Below are 16,690 nucleotides of genomic sequence, written 5' to 3'. Positions count from 1 at the left end.
AAGGTGGTAGATTTTCAACTTCCCACAGGGGTAAAACTTGAATTGCAGATTGGCCACCTAGAATTGAACCCAGCCAACAACTATTTCCATTATTTTCAACAGAAATGAAAATCACATATGGCGAGATCTTTCGGCGGGTCTTCTGGCCCCGCCAATGGTGGATCCCCGCCATGGGTTCCCCGGCAGCTTGGGGTGGAATCAATGGGAAATCCCATTGACAGCAGGAGGAACCAGAAAATCCCACTGCCGAGAAACCCACCACGAGGAGACCAGAGAATCTCACCTACTGCCTCTAGGACAGGTGATTGAATTGCTTAGATGTTGAGTTGAAGATTTCTGACAATACATCACTGTAATGCTCAAGTTTAATCATGAGGCTTGAACCCAGAACCTTCTGATTCGGAAAAGCTGCCATCACGGTAGACCAAGTCGATCTTCTACTCATAGATTCATGTTAATTAAATTAAATCAAGTGTGATTTGTTTTAATGTGAAGCTGAAGAGCATAAATGCCATTAATTCTGACTCATCACGATATGAATAAAGTCAATGAAACAGTCACAGTTGATGTCGTGCCAGGCAGTCCATTAGTCTTCCTTATTCACACTGTTGTGGCAAGTTTGTAAGTAAAGGAGTGGAACGGGTGTGGCCGTCTCAGGAGAGGATGTGAGCAGCACATGAACTACTTAATTAAAAGGAAGTGATAGAAGCACAAGTTCTCGAGAGTTTGGAGGATTGCAGGGACCATCTTGTACATAGCACATTTCTCACAGATTCTCTGACTTGCACCTTCATAGATATTGACTAGACATAAGTGCTTCATGCTTAAAATACTGAAAATAAAATCTTGAAACCCATGAACATCGCTGCAACTAATAGAACTACAAAAGTTAATTCATATCCAGATTACAGAGCCATGAGCTAAGTGGCATTGGGACAATAAAATGAAAGATAAATGCGTGGTTGAAAGGAATGGATTCGAGTTCACGGGGTATTGGCACCAGTAGTGGGGAAAGAGAAAACAGTTATATTGTGACGAACTCCACTTTGGATCGTAATGGGACCAGTGTCTGTAAATAGGGCTTTAAACTGAATAGTAGGGGGGAGAATTCAGTTCATTTTTAAAAATAATCTTTATTGTCACAAGTAAGCTTACATTAACATTGCAATGAAGTTACTGTGAAAAGCCCCTAGTCGCCACATTCCGGCACCTGTTTGGGTACACGGAGGGAAAATCCAGAATGTCCAAATTACCGAACAGCACGTCTTTCGGGACTTGTGGTAGGAAACCGGAGCACATGGAGGAAACCCACGCAGACACAGAGATAACGTGCAGACTCCACACAGACAGTGACCCAAGCCGGGAGTCGAACCTGGGACCATGGCGCTGTGAAGCAACAGTGCTACCCACTGTGCTACTTGCTGCCCATTTCATGGAAAATTTAAAAAATCAAAGTGTAAGGAGAAGGTAGGAGATCAGGTTAATGATGAGGCTAATTGTAACCAGATAATGAAAGGAAGGGACAGAAAGTGCGAATGTCATAATATACCAGGGTACAAGAGTAGGGAAAATTAATAATAGGACAAACTTAAAGGCTTTGTATCTGGATGCGCGTAGCATTTGGAATAAAATGAATGAGTTAACAGCGGAAATAGAGACAATGAGGTGTGCTTTGGTGGTGATTACTAAGACATGTTTACAAGGAGACCAAATCGGTGGTTGGATATCCAAGGGTACTCGGTATTTTAAAGGACAGAAAGAAAAGGAGGTGGTGTACCTTTTGATAGCAAATGAAAGGATTAGTGCTGTAGTGAAAATTATAAAAGCACAGGCGATCAAGATGTGGAATCAGTCTGGGTAGAAATAAGAAATAGCAAGGAAAGAAGTCCCTGGTGGGAGTAACCTGTAGGTCCCCTAATAGTAGTTCCACCATAGGGCACACTAAACCAGGAAATATTCGGGCTTGTAAGAAAGGTACAATAATAATCAATTTACTATCCTTACAGACTGGATTAATCAAATTGACAAGAATAGCCTCGAAGGAGAGTTCATAGAGTGTATGAGAGATTTGTTTCTTGGAACAATGAGTTGTCGAACCAACTAGGGAGCAGGCTGTTTTGAATTTCGTATTATGCAATGAAGGGCAACACGATGGCGTAATGGTGAGCACTGCTGCCTCACAGCGCCGAGGACCCGGATTCAACACTGTCCCGGGTCAATCTCTCATGTGGAGTTTGCACATTCTTCCACTCCCACAACCCAAAGATGTGCAGGGTAGGTGGATTGGCCACGCAAAATTGCCCCTTAATGGGAAAGAAAATTGGGTACTTTAAAGTAAAAAAACAGCAGTGTGTAATGAGATGGGATTTGTCCCTTTGGCTCAGGAAGTGATGTAATGCGATGTTGTATTTTAGGGCCCAATCAACTAAATAGAAGAACAGAAATTAACAGAGGGATAAATTAAGAAGGGCCGCTCCTAAAAAAACAAATGGAGCACAGCCCAGAAAGAACAAAGAGGATCGTAAACTTAAAAACATTAAATCAAAATGTGAAAACTGGGATCGATGGAACAGTTCAACCCCTGAGGTGCCCACCGAGCACAGAAGGCTGTAATGCGATGTAGAGTGGGAAACAGAGAAGCAGCAGGTATGAGACAGAACCACACCACAGTAAAGTTATATCCATTTATCTAATGTTCTTGAGTGTCATTCTTCAAATACACAATAAAACTGGCGATGAGGATAATGGATGTGTACTTGCTCTACCATTCGGAAGAAGTAGTTAAGCAAAGAGAAGTCAGAAAAATATTTTTTTCACATGTGCGCGCCATTGCTGTCTATTGAGAAACTCAGTTGGCTCGTGTGGACGTGAGTAAAAGATACACTGAAAATAGATTCTGGAGCTAGCTGTAGTAAATGACAGTTCAAAGTTCAAATTAATGCCTTGTGTAAATAGGAAAACCAAAGTCACTGCTGGAATCGTATATGCAAAATATGCATACAAGAAACCTGAATGAGTAAAACTGGCAGGGATTTGGGGCATCATTGGAGCTTTTGATGAAAATGTGGAGCAATGGAGCTCCTATACTAAGTGTGATGGAAGGAAAATCTTTTAATCTCTTCCACAGTCTTGTACAACCTGATAAGCCAGGCACGAAAATGAACAAGCAAATTGTGGAAGTTTTACAAGCACATTTTTCACTTAAACCCCTGGTGATTGCAGAGTTTTAGAGATTCCAGAAAAGAAACCAAGAGAAGGGGGAGTCAATCACACAATTTGTGGTAGTGTTTAAAAGACTTGCAGAATATTGTGAATTTGGAGACCTGCTTAATGACACTATTCGTGATAGACTTGTTTGTGGTCTACACAGTGAAGCCACACTAAAACGTCTGTTAACTGAGAGTCATCTCACCCTCTAGAAAGCCAATGAAATCTTGTGTCTAGGGAGCTGACTGAAAAGGAAGGCCAGCAATTGAGTTCATCCACACTGGTGCACAAAATGTCTGCTGAACCGACACCCAAAGCTTCCGGGGCCCATACATGTTAGCGGTGTGCAAAGCCAGAGCATTCTGCTGCCGAATGCTGCTGTAAAGACCCATGGTCAGTCGAAGCTGTAGAAAAAAAATACACATAGATCGTGTTTGCAGGAACAAAGAAAATAAAAATAAAAAGCAGGAACAAACCTAGACAAAATTTAAACAAAATAAAAGGTGAAATGGCCCTGCTGTACAACAGGGTTGAGAACAGCAAATTAATACACAGGCAGAGGATGAGCTATCACTTTATGTGTTAGCCATTGCTGGTCCTACACATGGATACGGAGTCACTCCACTGCTGGAAGGAGTCTCACTCGTGTCAGAGGCTATCTACAATGAGAAACTCCTTCCCTCCAGGCCATCAAGGATAATGCTGAAGACATACACAGGAGAGGTGGTTTCCCTGAAGGGCCACATTAAAGTGGCTGTGCAACTCAATGGGTAAACAACAAATCTGCCTCTACACATAGTGAAGGGAAACTACCCAGCACTGATGGATCGTGCATGGCTGGAGAAGATTCGCCTGAACTGAGACAAGTCCACATGATAGCCAATGGAGAATCAGGTCTCACAAAATTTTTTTTAAAGCACATTGTTGGTCTCAATGGAGAATTAGGGAGCATGAAGGACATCACAGTTAAACTAAAACTAAAAGATGGAGGCCAAGCAAAATGTTTGAAGGCACGGCCTGTACAATGTGCTATCAGGCCGAAGGAGGAAGCTGACTTGGAGTGGCTTGTGAAAGCTGAACTTGTCAGCGTCAATGAATGGGCTACGCCTATTGTTCCAGTCTTCAAGAAAGCTGCCTCCGTGAGGATTTTTGGGGACTTTAAGGTCACCATAAATCCAGTGTTATGTGCTGAACAGTACCCATTACCTTACACTGAGAACTTGAACTTGTTGGTAGGAGGCTAAATTTCAGCAAATTGACCCAGGTCAGGCCTACTTACAGATGAATGTGGAGAAGAAGACACAGGAACTTCTGCCAATCATGGCTCACAAGGGCTTGTCCCAGTACCAAAGATTGCAAAGGACCCTAAAATGCCAGGAACAAATGCAAAAAATAATCAAAAAGGCTAATGGAATGCTAGCTTACGTCCAGAGGATTGGAATATAAAGACACAGGGGTTCTGCTGCAGCTGTACAAAATCCTGGTTAGACCGCACTTGGAATACTGAGAGCAGTTCTGGGCTCTTAGGAAGGATATTTTGGCCTTGGAGAGAATGCAATGTAGGTTTACAAAAATGGTACCTAGATTGCAGAGGCTGAGTTATGAGGAGACATTACTCAAATTAGACCTGTTTTCGCTAGAATTTAGATGGTTAAAGGGCGATCTGATCAAAGTAGTCAAAATATTAACAGGGAAAGACAGGGTAGATAAAGGTAAACTATTTCCACGGGTTGGAGATTCGAAATCTAGGGGGCATAGTCTAAATATTAGGGCTAGACCATTCAGGAGAGATGTTAAGAGAACTTCTTCACTCAAAGGGCCCATCGAGTCTGCACCACCACATGAAAAGCATTTGACATGCCAATCCTAATCCCATTTGCCAACGCTTTGACAACAGCCTCCAAGGAAGCAGTAACAGGACATTTGGAAAGTCAAAATGCAATCCATCAGAGTCAGCATGGTTTTAAGAACATAAGAACATAAGAATTAGGAACAGGAGTAGGCCATCTGGCCCCTCGAGCCTGCTCCGCCATTTAATGAGATCATGGCTGATCTTTGTGGACTCAGCTCCACTCTCCGGCCCGTTTTATGAAGGGTAACTCATATTGGCTGGAGTCCTTCGAAGATGTAACAAGCAAAGTGAATAACGGGGGTCCTATAGATGTAGGGGGCGATTCACCGAGCCGGGCCGGAGAATCGCCGCAACCGCGCCACGACGCCGGCGCGCGATTCTCCGAGATGTGGAGAATCGGCGCCATTTGCATCGCCGCGGTTGGTGCGCCGCGGGCCGCTGGAATCGGCGCGACCACCGATTCTCTGGCCCGCATGGGCCGAGTGGCCGCGCGGATACGACAGAGTCCGGCCGGCGCCGTTCACCCATGGTCGCTGCCGGCGGGAACTCTGCGCCAAGAGCCGGGGGGGGGGGGGGGGGGGGGTTGGGGGGGCGGCCTGTGGGGCGGGGAAAAGCAATCCTTCATCGGGGGGGGGGGACCTCCGATTGGGTCTGGCCCGCGAACGGGGCCCACCGATCGGCGGGCCAGCCTCTCTCCCCCCCCCCCCCCCCCCCCCCTCGGGCCTACTTTCCGGCGCGGGCAGCCCCTGAACACCGACGCCATGTTGAGTCGGGGCCGGCGCACAGAAGAAGTCCCCCACGCATGCGCAGGTTGGTGCGGCCCAACGGCGCATGCGTGGGTTGGCGCGGCATCCATTTAGCGCCGGGAAGGGAGGCTGGAGCGGCGTGAACCGCTCCAGCGCCGTGCTGGCCCCCTATGGGGGACAGTATCGGTCGTAATTGGGCCCGGATTCACGACAGAAGGACCTCTTGGGCTCCATTTGGGAGAATCGCCCCCCTTGTGTCTGGATTTCCAGAAAGCATCTGGTTGGTGCTGACTTGATGGGTCGAATGACCACCTTCTGCCCTGTAGGAATTCTATTTGATAAAGTGCTGCACAATCGGTTAATACACAAGGTAAGATTCCATGGGGTTGGGGGTAATAATCAGCTTGGATAGAGGATTGGCTACCAACAAATTGGTTGAGAGTTGGGGTCTTTTTCTGGTTGGCAAGATGTAACTAGTGGTGTACCGCAAGGTTCAGTCCTTGGGCCCACCTATATACAATCCAAATTAATGACTTGGATGCAGGGATAATTTGCAGACAGCACTAAAATAGATGGGAAAGCAAGTTGAAATGATGCAATAAGAAATTTACAAATGGATATGGATAGGTTAGATGAGTGGATAAAATTTGGCAGATGGAATTTAATGTGGATAAGTGTGAGGTTATCCATTTTGGTTGGAGGACTAAAAAGGCAAATTATTGCCTAACTGGAGAGAAACTTCAAAATGCTTTGGTGCAGAGGGATTTGGGTGTCCTCATGGACAAATTGTAGAAAGTTAGTCTGCAAGTGCAGCATGTAATATGGAAGGTAAATTGAATTTTGGCATTAATTGCTAATGGAATAGAGTATAAAAGTAGGGAAGTGCTATTGCAACTGTCTAGGGAATTGGTGAGTTCGCATCTGGAGTACTGCACACAGTTTTGGTACCGTTACTTGAGGTGGGCTGTAAATGCAATAGAGGCAGTTCGGAGAAGGTTCACTAGATTGATTCCAGAGATGAAAGTCTTGTCTTATGAAGAAAGATTGAGCAGTTTAGGCCTATGCTCGCTGGAGTTTAGAAGAATGAGAGGAGATCTAATTGAGGTATATAAGATGCTCAAGGAGATGGACAGGGTAGATGTAGAGCAGATGTTTCACCTTGGGTTGGATTTGATTTGATTTATTGTCACATGTACCGAGGTACAGTGAAAAGTATTGTTCTGCACACAGTCCAGACAGATCGTTCCATACATGTAGAAACATACACAATGTAAATACATAGACACAGACATCGGGTGAAGCATACAGAGTGTAGTATTACTCAGTCGAGAAGATGTGTAGAGAGATCAGTTCAGTCCATTAGAGGGTAGACATTCTTGAACAAGAGGTTATAACTTTAGGCTAAGGTGTGGCAGATTTAATGAGGAGGAATTATTTCACTAAAAAGCATCATGAATTTGTGGAATTCTCTACCTTAGAGTGCAGGCGACGCCGGAACACTAAACAAATTATTGAGGAGATAGATAGGTTTTTAATTAGTAGCAGGATAAAGGGTTATGGGAAGCGGGCAGGAAAGTGGAGCTGAGGCCGAGGTGAGATCTGCTATGTGGTGTTGAATTGCGTATTCCTGCTCCTAGCTCTTATGTTCTTCTGTTATGGTACTGATTTTTACCATCCAGATTTGCAAATATCAGCAGCTATAATGCAGACACTAAGAATGATTTTCTGAGTTCATGCTGCGGGTGGGAGCTTTGTGGCACATATCAAGTAATTGCAGGCATCATGCCCATAATTGTGATCTATTCAAGATTATGGACATGATAGACATGCAAGGCAAAGTTTCCGTCGGAAGTGCTAATTCAGTAAATTACCCTCCTGACACCCAGTTATTTGGCGATGAGGCTGCGACAGCGCAGGATGAAATACAGACCACTGGTGCTGAAAAGAAAGCAAGTGTGGGTGGTAACAATCAGTGTCACAGTGATTGTCCCTCTTGTGTCTCCCTCTGTGCTGAAGGATAAGCAAAGTTGGTGGCTGTTCTATCCGGTAGATAGAGGGCTGAGCACACTTGTGTATGCATGCTCAGATACATTAATGGGCATTGTGAGGAGTTGGCCTTCAATAAACTGTGCAGGTCACCATGTACACTGCACAAATGGCATTGCCTGGGTAAGTAATGAGTGCATAATTATTTAAGTGCAGAGCACTTCTAGGCTGATGATTTGGCATCAAACATCCAAATGTCAAAAGCACAAAGGTTCCAGAGTCAAATTTGCTCTCTCACTCAGCATTCATTTTCCTCAGGGAATCCTTTGGGATGTTTTTTACTTTAAAGATGCTGTAGAAATGCATAGTTTCATACAGAAGGGAAACTTAAAAGACATTATTGGGTTTTTTCCCTGTTGCTACACTTTTTATTCACGTCTTTGTTTTTAAATTAAACTTGATGTACAGAGGAAAATATGACCCTGAATGCATTGAGAATGGACAAGGTGATTTTCAACTAATCTTTACTCATTTAACATTGATAATATGGGTGCTAGTACCCTGAATATTGGCTCATGGTTCCAGTTGCTCGTTTGGGATGGGCGAACATACCTCTCCAAAATTAGTGGGCGCCTATTTAACAGGAGCACAAATCCTTATCTTCATATATTAAGAACCCAAATGTTATTTTCAATTGCGTCAGTGCAGCATTCATTAATTCTACAAAAGATCCACAAATTATGGACAGTATCCAGCAGGATAATGGCGCTTCCAGTATTATTTAAAGAGATGATCAGCTGCTTAGAAAAACTATAGGGTTACAGAACAAAAAAAAAAAGATTTCTCATGTTGAGAAAGTCAGACTAAATGTAAATTTAGCAACAATTTAGTACATTAAAGTCAGATTAACTTCATTGTTAATTAAAAATTAGAGAGTGCAAAGAAGAGGAAAGAAGATTTACAAGGATGATACCCAGAACTGGGAGTTTATACATATCCAGAAAGACTGAAAATGCTGGAGCTCTTATGGAAAATAGAAGTCTGATGGTTAATCTAATGCTGGTTATAAAATCCTGAAGTGGTTTAATAGAGTAAACATAGTTTATATTTGCAGGAGAGTCCAAAACTAGGCAGCTTAAAGATAAGATCATCACTAATAAATCCAAAGGGATTTCAGGAGAAACCTTGTTACTCCATGTTGCGGTGACGTCCACTTTCTAACCACTCTTTGGGGTTGTCGAGGAGAATAATATAGATACAAGTAAAAGGGTGCTATGTAAGTGCTTGAGAAAGACAGGAACAGAAGGATAAGTTGATAGGATGAAATGAAGCAAGATGGAATGAGTTATGTGTGGAGTATAAGCATAAACTTGTTGGAACAAATGGCCTGTATCTATGCCATAAACGTGTTTGTAAATCATCTATTCGCTTGTTTGACTGTTAATGTGCTGCTTTTAGAGCTATTGAATTGAACATTAAGCTTTCCAATACATAATCTGGCTGGGTCTGCATTGGAATTTTGACCAGGGGCTTCTGGTCAAGTTAATATCAGTTAGGGTGGCACATGGCACAGTGGTTAGCACTGGGACTGTGGCGCTGAGGACCCGGGTTTGAATCCCGGCCCTGGGTCACTGCCTGTGTGAAGTTTGGACATTCTCCCCACGTCTGCCTGGGTTTCACCCCCACAGCCCAAAGATGTGCAGGTTAGGTGTATTGGCTATGCTAACTTTCCATTTAATTGAAAAATTAATTGGGTACTCTAAATTTAAAAAAAAAAGTTAATCTCAGTTACCCCACTCGAGTAGCAAAAGACAGCACAAGTGGATAGCACTGTGGCTTCACAGCGCCAGGGTGCCAGGTTCGATTCCCCTCTGGGTCACTGTCTGTGCGGAGTCTGCACGCTCTCCCAGTGTCTGTGTGGGTTTCCTTCGGGTGCTCCAGTTTCCTCCCACAGTCCAAAGATGTGCAGGTTAGGTGGATTGGCCATGATAAATTGCCCTTAGTGACCAAAAAGGTTAGGAGGGGTTATTGGGTTACGGGGATAGGGTCGAAGTGAGGGCTTCAGTGGGTCGGTGCAAACTCGATGGGCTGAGTGGCCTCCTTCTGCACTGTATGTTCTATGTTCTATGAGTGTACAGGTCGAGAGCATCAAACGTGCAGTTCAGAGTTGAACTGTGTGTGAAGCGGTTCCACCTCCCCCGCCCAGCATTGGGAGCTTGTCACAGAGCTAGGATGCTAGCTGCAGCACCAACCGCAGCTCAGCAGGAGGTCACATTTTGCCTTGTCTGTGCCTCTATTTACCAGGATTTTTCTCTGTACCTCCCTTTGACTTCATCCATACCGAGTCCAAACCTTCATGAACACTGCTTCCTGTCAGACTCCAGCTGCATGTTTAACAAGAGGAAGTCTTTCCTCATGACGTCCTGCAGGATCTTGTATCCCATCATAGAATCAGTCAACAATGTCCTACAGGTGGTGGCAAAGCCCAGACAGCCGGCTTCATGCTTTACGACCTTTCACAGGGAAGGAGATGAAGTAATCTGGTGAACAGAGCATCTGCCGCCAGTTTCACGCAGACAAATGTTGCTGATGTCACCCGATGCAGCCACAATGACTGTGAGGCATTAACCTTCAGGGCTAGGGAGCTTCTAGCATCATCCAAATTTCAAACCAGGTTCTAGGCTGCACCGTTACTTGTCCGTAGCCTCCTGCTGGCATCTGGAGCTCAATATTATGCACCATTCCTCAATTCCCATGATTTCTCAGTCCCATTGCTCCGAGCCTTGGGAAACGTTGCTTATGGATTAAAATTCTTTCAATACCCTCCAAAGCTAAATTGTCCCAATCTCTTTAAATTCAGCATTCATCCAATTTTAGAGCTGGCAGAATTTGCACTTGTATTATGAGTCATTATGCAAATTACATTGGACATGAAGATATGATTTCTTTGTTCCTTTGGTTGCTTTTAATTTATTTTTAATAACTACCACGTGCATTGGAATCCCAAGCTACTTCATTTTAATGAACTGTCTGTTATTGTTCACCGCAACAACTGATTAACTGATGGGACAGATTCCTTAAGAATTGCTGGAGGTAATTTTCAGGGATGACTAATACGATTTGTAATTATTCAGCTAATGCTGAAGAGATAAAGAACAATATCGGAGTACAAAATATTCGATGATTTCTGGCTGATGAGGGAGTTCCTTTTATTTCCGTTACTGTTTCTCTGCTCTCTTCACTCGCAGGCTCCGATTTTACGCCCTGGCCTTTGGTGGGCGGGAATGGTGGCTGGCTGGAGAATTGAAAGGGATTTCCAAAACGGCTTTCAGACCGGTGGGATTTCCCCACTTGATTGTCCCTGCCCTGTGACAATGATTTAATGGGGTTCCCACCGTGAAAGTTTGGGAACCCCATTAGCATACACTGTAATATCACTAGTGAGCTTCCCCACATTAGATCATCCCTGTCACTTCAGTGGAGTTTACAACAGATTTTGACAAACAGCGACCTGGCAACCAGAACCCACCTGGGCGCACAGGTAAATACGGCTCTCGGGAGGAGAGGTTCATGCCTGGGCAGTACCCTGGTATTGGGGGTACTGCCAGGGGGCAATGCTGGGGATGAAGGGCTTCCTAAGGGGAGTGTAGTGATATCATGGTTGTGTTGTAATTCATCGACTGACCACTAGGAGTCTCACTAATATATAGGTGAATGTTAAAGTCAGACTGGCTGGAGGAAGTAGAAGAGAGAGATTGCTTTGCATGATTTTACTGTTTTTCATCTGTTATCTTGTACATAGCTTACACACAGTTAAAGTTAATAAATCGTTCACAACTTTAGCTGGAAGTGTTCTTGTAATAAATCAGGCCATCCGACAAGAACATTACAGGGAGGATCTTAGTGGGGGGAGCCCTGTGTCCATGGGAGACCAATTCTCTGGGGTGTGGGTGCAGTGTCCATGGGGGTGCCCATGTCTGTGGGGAAGACTGTTTCTCTTTTTTTATTATGTTTAATAATAACAATAATAATCTTCATTAGTGTCACAAGTAGGCTTACATTAACGCTGCAACAAAGTTATTAAAAATCCCCTAGTCGCCACACTACGGCATATGTTTGGGTACACGTAGGGAGAATTCAGTATGCCCAAATCACCGAACAGCATGTTTTTCGGGATTTGTGGGAGGGAACCGGAGCACCCAGAGGAAACACACGCAGACATGGGGAGAACATGCAGACTCCGCACAAAGAGTGACCCAACCCGGGAATTGAACCCGGGTCCCTGGCTCTATGAAGTAACAGTGCTGACCACTATGCTACCATGCCACCCTTAAATCGTGAGTACGTTCCATCAGCATGATACCGTGAGATCTGCCTTCAGGATTCCTTTTCAGGAAGTGTCAAAAGATATGGTGGGATAGGCCAGCAGTGGAGCTGACAGGCCACACCCCATTTTTCCCACTTCAGTTGACACTTCGTCAAAAAAACTGAAAATGCCACCCTCAGTCTATTCAGGTCAGGCATCCATCCTTGAAAAAAAGGAAATTAAGGTTTCTGCTTCAGACCTACATCAACAGGGCTGTTGAACTGCTGCTGGGAGATGAATGAACATCTATCCCCCCCCACCACCCTCAGATTTCTGTATCCCCTCCATACCCACTCATACACCACATCCCAAGGGTTAGAGAGAGAAATTATGAACCCTGATGCTTCTCGTGTTCCCGGTCCCCTTCTTCCTCCTCCCCCACTCCCCCTTTAACCCTTGAAGCTACTGCTGAGTTCCTCCGCTAGGTGCTTTGGGGCACAGTATGAGGCCATTCAGCCCATCAAATCTGTGCCACTTCTTTCAAAGAGAAATCCAGTCCGTCCTCCCACTGCCTACATTCCCCACTCCCCAATCTCCACCACTACCATCAGTTGTTTCCCTCCAAGTATTTAACCAAATGCCCTTCTGAGGACTAATTTGAATCTGTGTCCACCACAATATCAGCAAGGGAATGCATTCCAAATCTTAACCAGTCTTTGCGTAAGAGTCTTTCCTCGTGTTATACGCCTGGTGGTGCCCAGGACACCAATGTAAGTGGGGTGATAAATAACCTAGCATCATTATCCGGACTCTACATTCTCTCCTTTCCACCATAGGGCGGCACTGAAAGTCGGTGTATGAACATGACCGAAATAGCAACGATTACTGAAAACAGGATTTCATTTCCTCTTTAATTTCTTAAAGAGGTTTTGAACAGCGGGAAGATCTCTGTCATCAATTACTCCTAATGTATATCTAACGGACAAATCTAGCCAGGGCTATTGAGGGCCTTCATGTTGACATTTTCTTTTTAAAAATTCATAAAATGAGGATGTTACAAATTGCGAGAAGCTTTCAAGGTTGTGAAAGAGTTTTCACCAAATGTTTTATTTTAGTATCTTAAAGTAAGGACATTGGGAAGTTAACATCATGAAACGGTTTTTAAAAAAAACTAACATCTTACTCTCCAAAGATCAAGTTACCAGACATAACAGGCTGTTGTGGTTAGAAAACTCCACTTGTAAAAGAAATGTTTTTAAATCTTCTGAGATAGAAGACAAAAAGTAAATAATTGTTCTCGATGAGCAAGACATACAGTCAGTTTCAAATCTTTAGTTGCAAGCGGAATGAAGTAACGTAGCATTTAGCATCCGAGGAACAAGATGACATATGGCAAGGAAACAATGTTCATTTCTGAATATTGATTACTGTTACACAGCTTGGCTTTTGGAGAATGCTTTTTTACTGTTGCTGATTCTTGGAATTAAATGAATCCAGTGTGAATTTATTAAAGGAACCTGGTGACCCTGTCATGTAGCAGAATTTCCGTGAGGTGTAATGAAACTATGCCACATAGTGGGTGATGATTTCAAATGGTTATCAGTCCAACACCAGCGATGTTAGTACTTCTATCAACCATAACCCCCCTCCCCTCCATGACCACCATCGCAATTCCCCACAGTTGAGAAAGCTATTGGGCACAATCTACCCAAATGGGGACAGAGTCCTGCAGCACGAGATTAGCCGGGTCTTTCCCGGCACTCGAAACGGCATAAAACACCCTGCTTTCCCATGCCCATCCGGGTATCGGGGGCCACAGCAATGAATTCCCCAACGAAGCTGCACTTAGCCCCGTTTTCTGCACTGAGGAGCTCAGCTTGCCAGTGTCCCTAATGTGATCCCTGAACCGCCGCCCAACCCCCTACCCCCCCCCCACCCCACCCAGCCCCAACTCACTATAAGGAGGTCCCCGGTGTGACATTATGTCGAATGTCTGGAATCTAAAGGCTTAATGTAATACCATAAGTGACCACTCAATGGAGCTAGACGCAGAGCTATGGGGGGGATTCTCCGAGCCCCGCGCCGGGCCGGAGAATCAGAGCAACCGCGCCACGACGCCGGCGGGCGATTCTCCGAGGTGCAGAGAATGGCTGCCATTTGCGCCAGCGTGTTTGGCGCGGCACCAGCCACGGGCAGCTGGAATCGGCAGGGCCGCCGATTCTCTGGCCTGGATGGGCCGAGCGGCCGCTCTGACATGACAGAGTCCCGCCGGCGCTGTTCACCCCTGGTTGCTGCTGGCGGGAACTCTGCGGAAACGCTCGGGGGGCGACCTGTGGGGGGGGGGGGGGCTCCTTCACCGAGGGGGGCCTCCGATGGGGTCTGGCCCATGATCAGGGCCCACCAATCGGCGGGCCGGCCTCTTCCCCCCCCCCTCCCCTCCCCTGGGACTACTTACCGGCGTAGCCGGCCCCTGAATACCAACCCCATGTTGGGACGGAGCCGGCGCGCATAAGAAGTTCCCCGCGCATGCGCAGGATTGAGCTGGTCCCAACTGCACATACGTGGGACCCAAGGTGCTGCGTCTTTTACGCAGCGCCGGGTCTCCGATGCCGCACCGAGGCCCCCCCCCCGCAAATCGCACCACGCCCCTGCCAGCCCCACGGAGGCCCCAGAATAGGGGTCTGGGAACGGGCGCCGACACCGGAGTAAAATACTCCGCCGTCGGCACTTAGACTCCCGTTGGGACAATCCCGCCCTATATAAAGCACTAACTCTCAGACCTCTGGGAGAGGGCTGGAGAGATGCACAGGAGACATCTAGAGAGTGCAGAGTACAGTTATAGATAGAGTGTAGAGACAGTATTAGTCGAGTGTTGATTGTAGATTACTAGATTATTGCTTGCTATAGGAGTAAGTGGCCGAGCTTTAATAAGTAGTGTAATAAATATTAGCAGTGTTATTGAACTTAGCTTCTGTGGTCTTTGTGAAGACTACGACATCCATCCTGACAATAAGAATCACAAAGAACGCCACACTCGGGACCCTCCCGCATCGCCCACAGCCGTGCAGGATACACCCTGGCCTGATCACCGTCATGTAAAAATGCCAGCTTGGCACTTTGGTAGCGCCAGCCTGGCCTCCTGGCAGTGCCGTTGACAGCTGGCAGTACCATGTGGGCACCTCAGCAGTGCCAGGTTGGCACTGTCATGGTGCCAGGCTTCCTGGCTGGCATCAGCAATGCCAGGGCACCACACTGCCCAGAAGGCATGCACCTGGGGCCTACAATCCCATTGTCTGGTCCCATTTGCAGAGACCAGCACTGAACGGCAACCGCCCAAGGTCTTGAAGGCGAGGGAGTCAGTTTAGTTCAGTGGACTAGACAGCCAGTTTGTGATGCAGAACAAAGCCAGCAGCACGGGTCTATTTCCCGTACCGGCTGAGGTTATTCATGTAAGCCTCGCCTTCTCAACCTTGCCCCTCGCCTGAGATGTGGTGATCCTCAGGTTAAAATCAATACCAGTCAGCTCCCCCCTCAAAGAGGAAAACAACTTATGGTCATCTGGGTCTATGCCGACTTTACCTTTAGATCTCGGGAATGCATGTTAGAGCGAGACTAACTGTCCCATTCTAATATGCAGATTTTCCAGAAAGGGATTCACAGCACAACACCTCGCAAGATCGCACCACAGATGTGGCGAGCGGGGTAGATCCTGCAAGTGGGATCTCCCGGCATCTACCGGTCGCGCTGCACCATGCTGCACTGCTTTTCGGGTACAACGCACCCGGTAGATCCCCCCCAATATTTAGGAAAATGCTTACACATCGATGTAGTGAACACAAATTGATCTTTAGACAAGGACTGTACAGTTTGTGATCCAGGTGTGGTCCGTGATTGCATAACGATTGGAAGAAAATAGAGTTTAAAAAAAATAATTCTTCATGCTGTGGACCCCACTGAGAAGGCTGAAATGTATTGTTTACCTTGAGCTGACCCTGAAAATGTGGTGGTGGTCATTCTTCTTGAATCCCTGCAATCCGTACTGTGGGAACACTCCACTGCTTTTAGGCAGGGAGTTCCAGGATTTTGATCTAGCAGTGATGAAGGAACAGCAGTATAGTTCCAAGACAGGATAATGTGTAACTTGGAGAGAAACTTGGAGATGGCAATGTTCCCTAATCCACGCTACCATAGTACTTATCGGTGGCGGAGTTTGCAAGTTTTTGAGATGCCGTTAAAGAAGCCTTCGCAACACACTGCAGTGCATCTTGTGTATCAATGCCAAAATCCTGAAAAATGAAGACCACTTTCTGTCTCCTGGGAGCCTCCTCGCGACGAAGACAGACAAAGATGTTGAAATTCATCAACCCAATGTGCAAACTCAGCCTTCGGTGCATTGAGGAGAAGTGTATTTGAGGATCAGGATTGCAAACAAGAGACTAAGGTGGTGCTTTAACATGCAGCAGTAATCCCCATGTTCCAATATGCTCCTGAGATTGAGAATCATAGAATCCCTACAGTGCAGAAGGAAGCCGTTTGGCCCATTGAGTCTATACCAGCCCTCCGAAGCAGCACCCAACCTAACCTTTGGATTCC

General features: G+C 45.8%; 1 protein-coding gene across 3 annotated transcripts in view; it reads left to right on the top strand.

The window, feature by feature from the left end:
- sphkap (SPHK1 interactor, AKAP domain containing) overlaps nucleotides 1-16,690 on the top strand; it is a 667,284-nt gene that overhangs the window by 427,964 nt on the left and 222,630 nt on the right. The window lies entirely within an intron of this gene.

This window comes from Scyliorhinus torazame, chromosome 14, assembly GCF_047496885.1.
Source record: "Scyliorhinus torazame isolate Kashiwa2021f chromosome 14, sScyTor2.1, whole genome shotgun sequence".
NCBI lineage: Eukaryota > Metazoa > Chordata > Chondrichthyes > Carcharhiniformes > Scyliorhinidae > Scyliorhinus > Scyliorhinus torazame.
The sequence above is the reverse complement of the archived record's forward strand: the minus strand, read 5'-3'. Positions and strand labels throughout refer to the sequence as shown.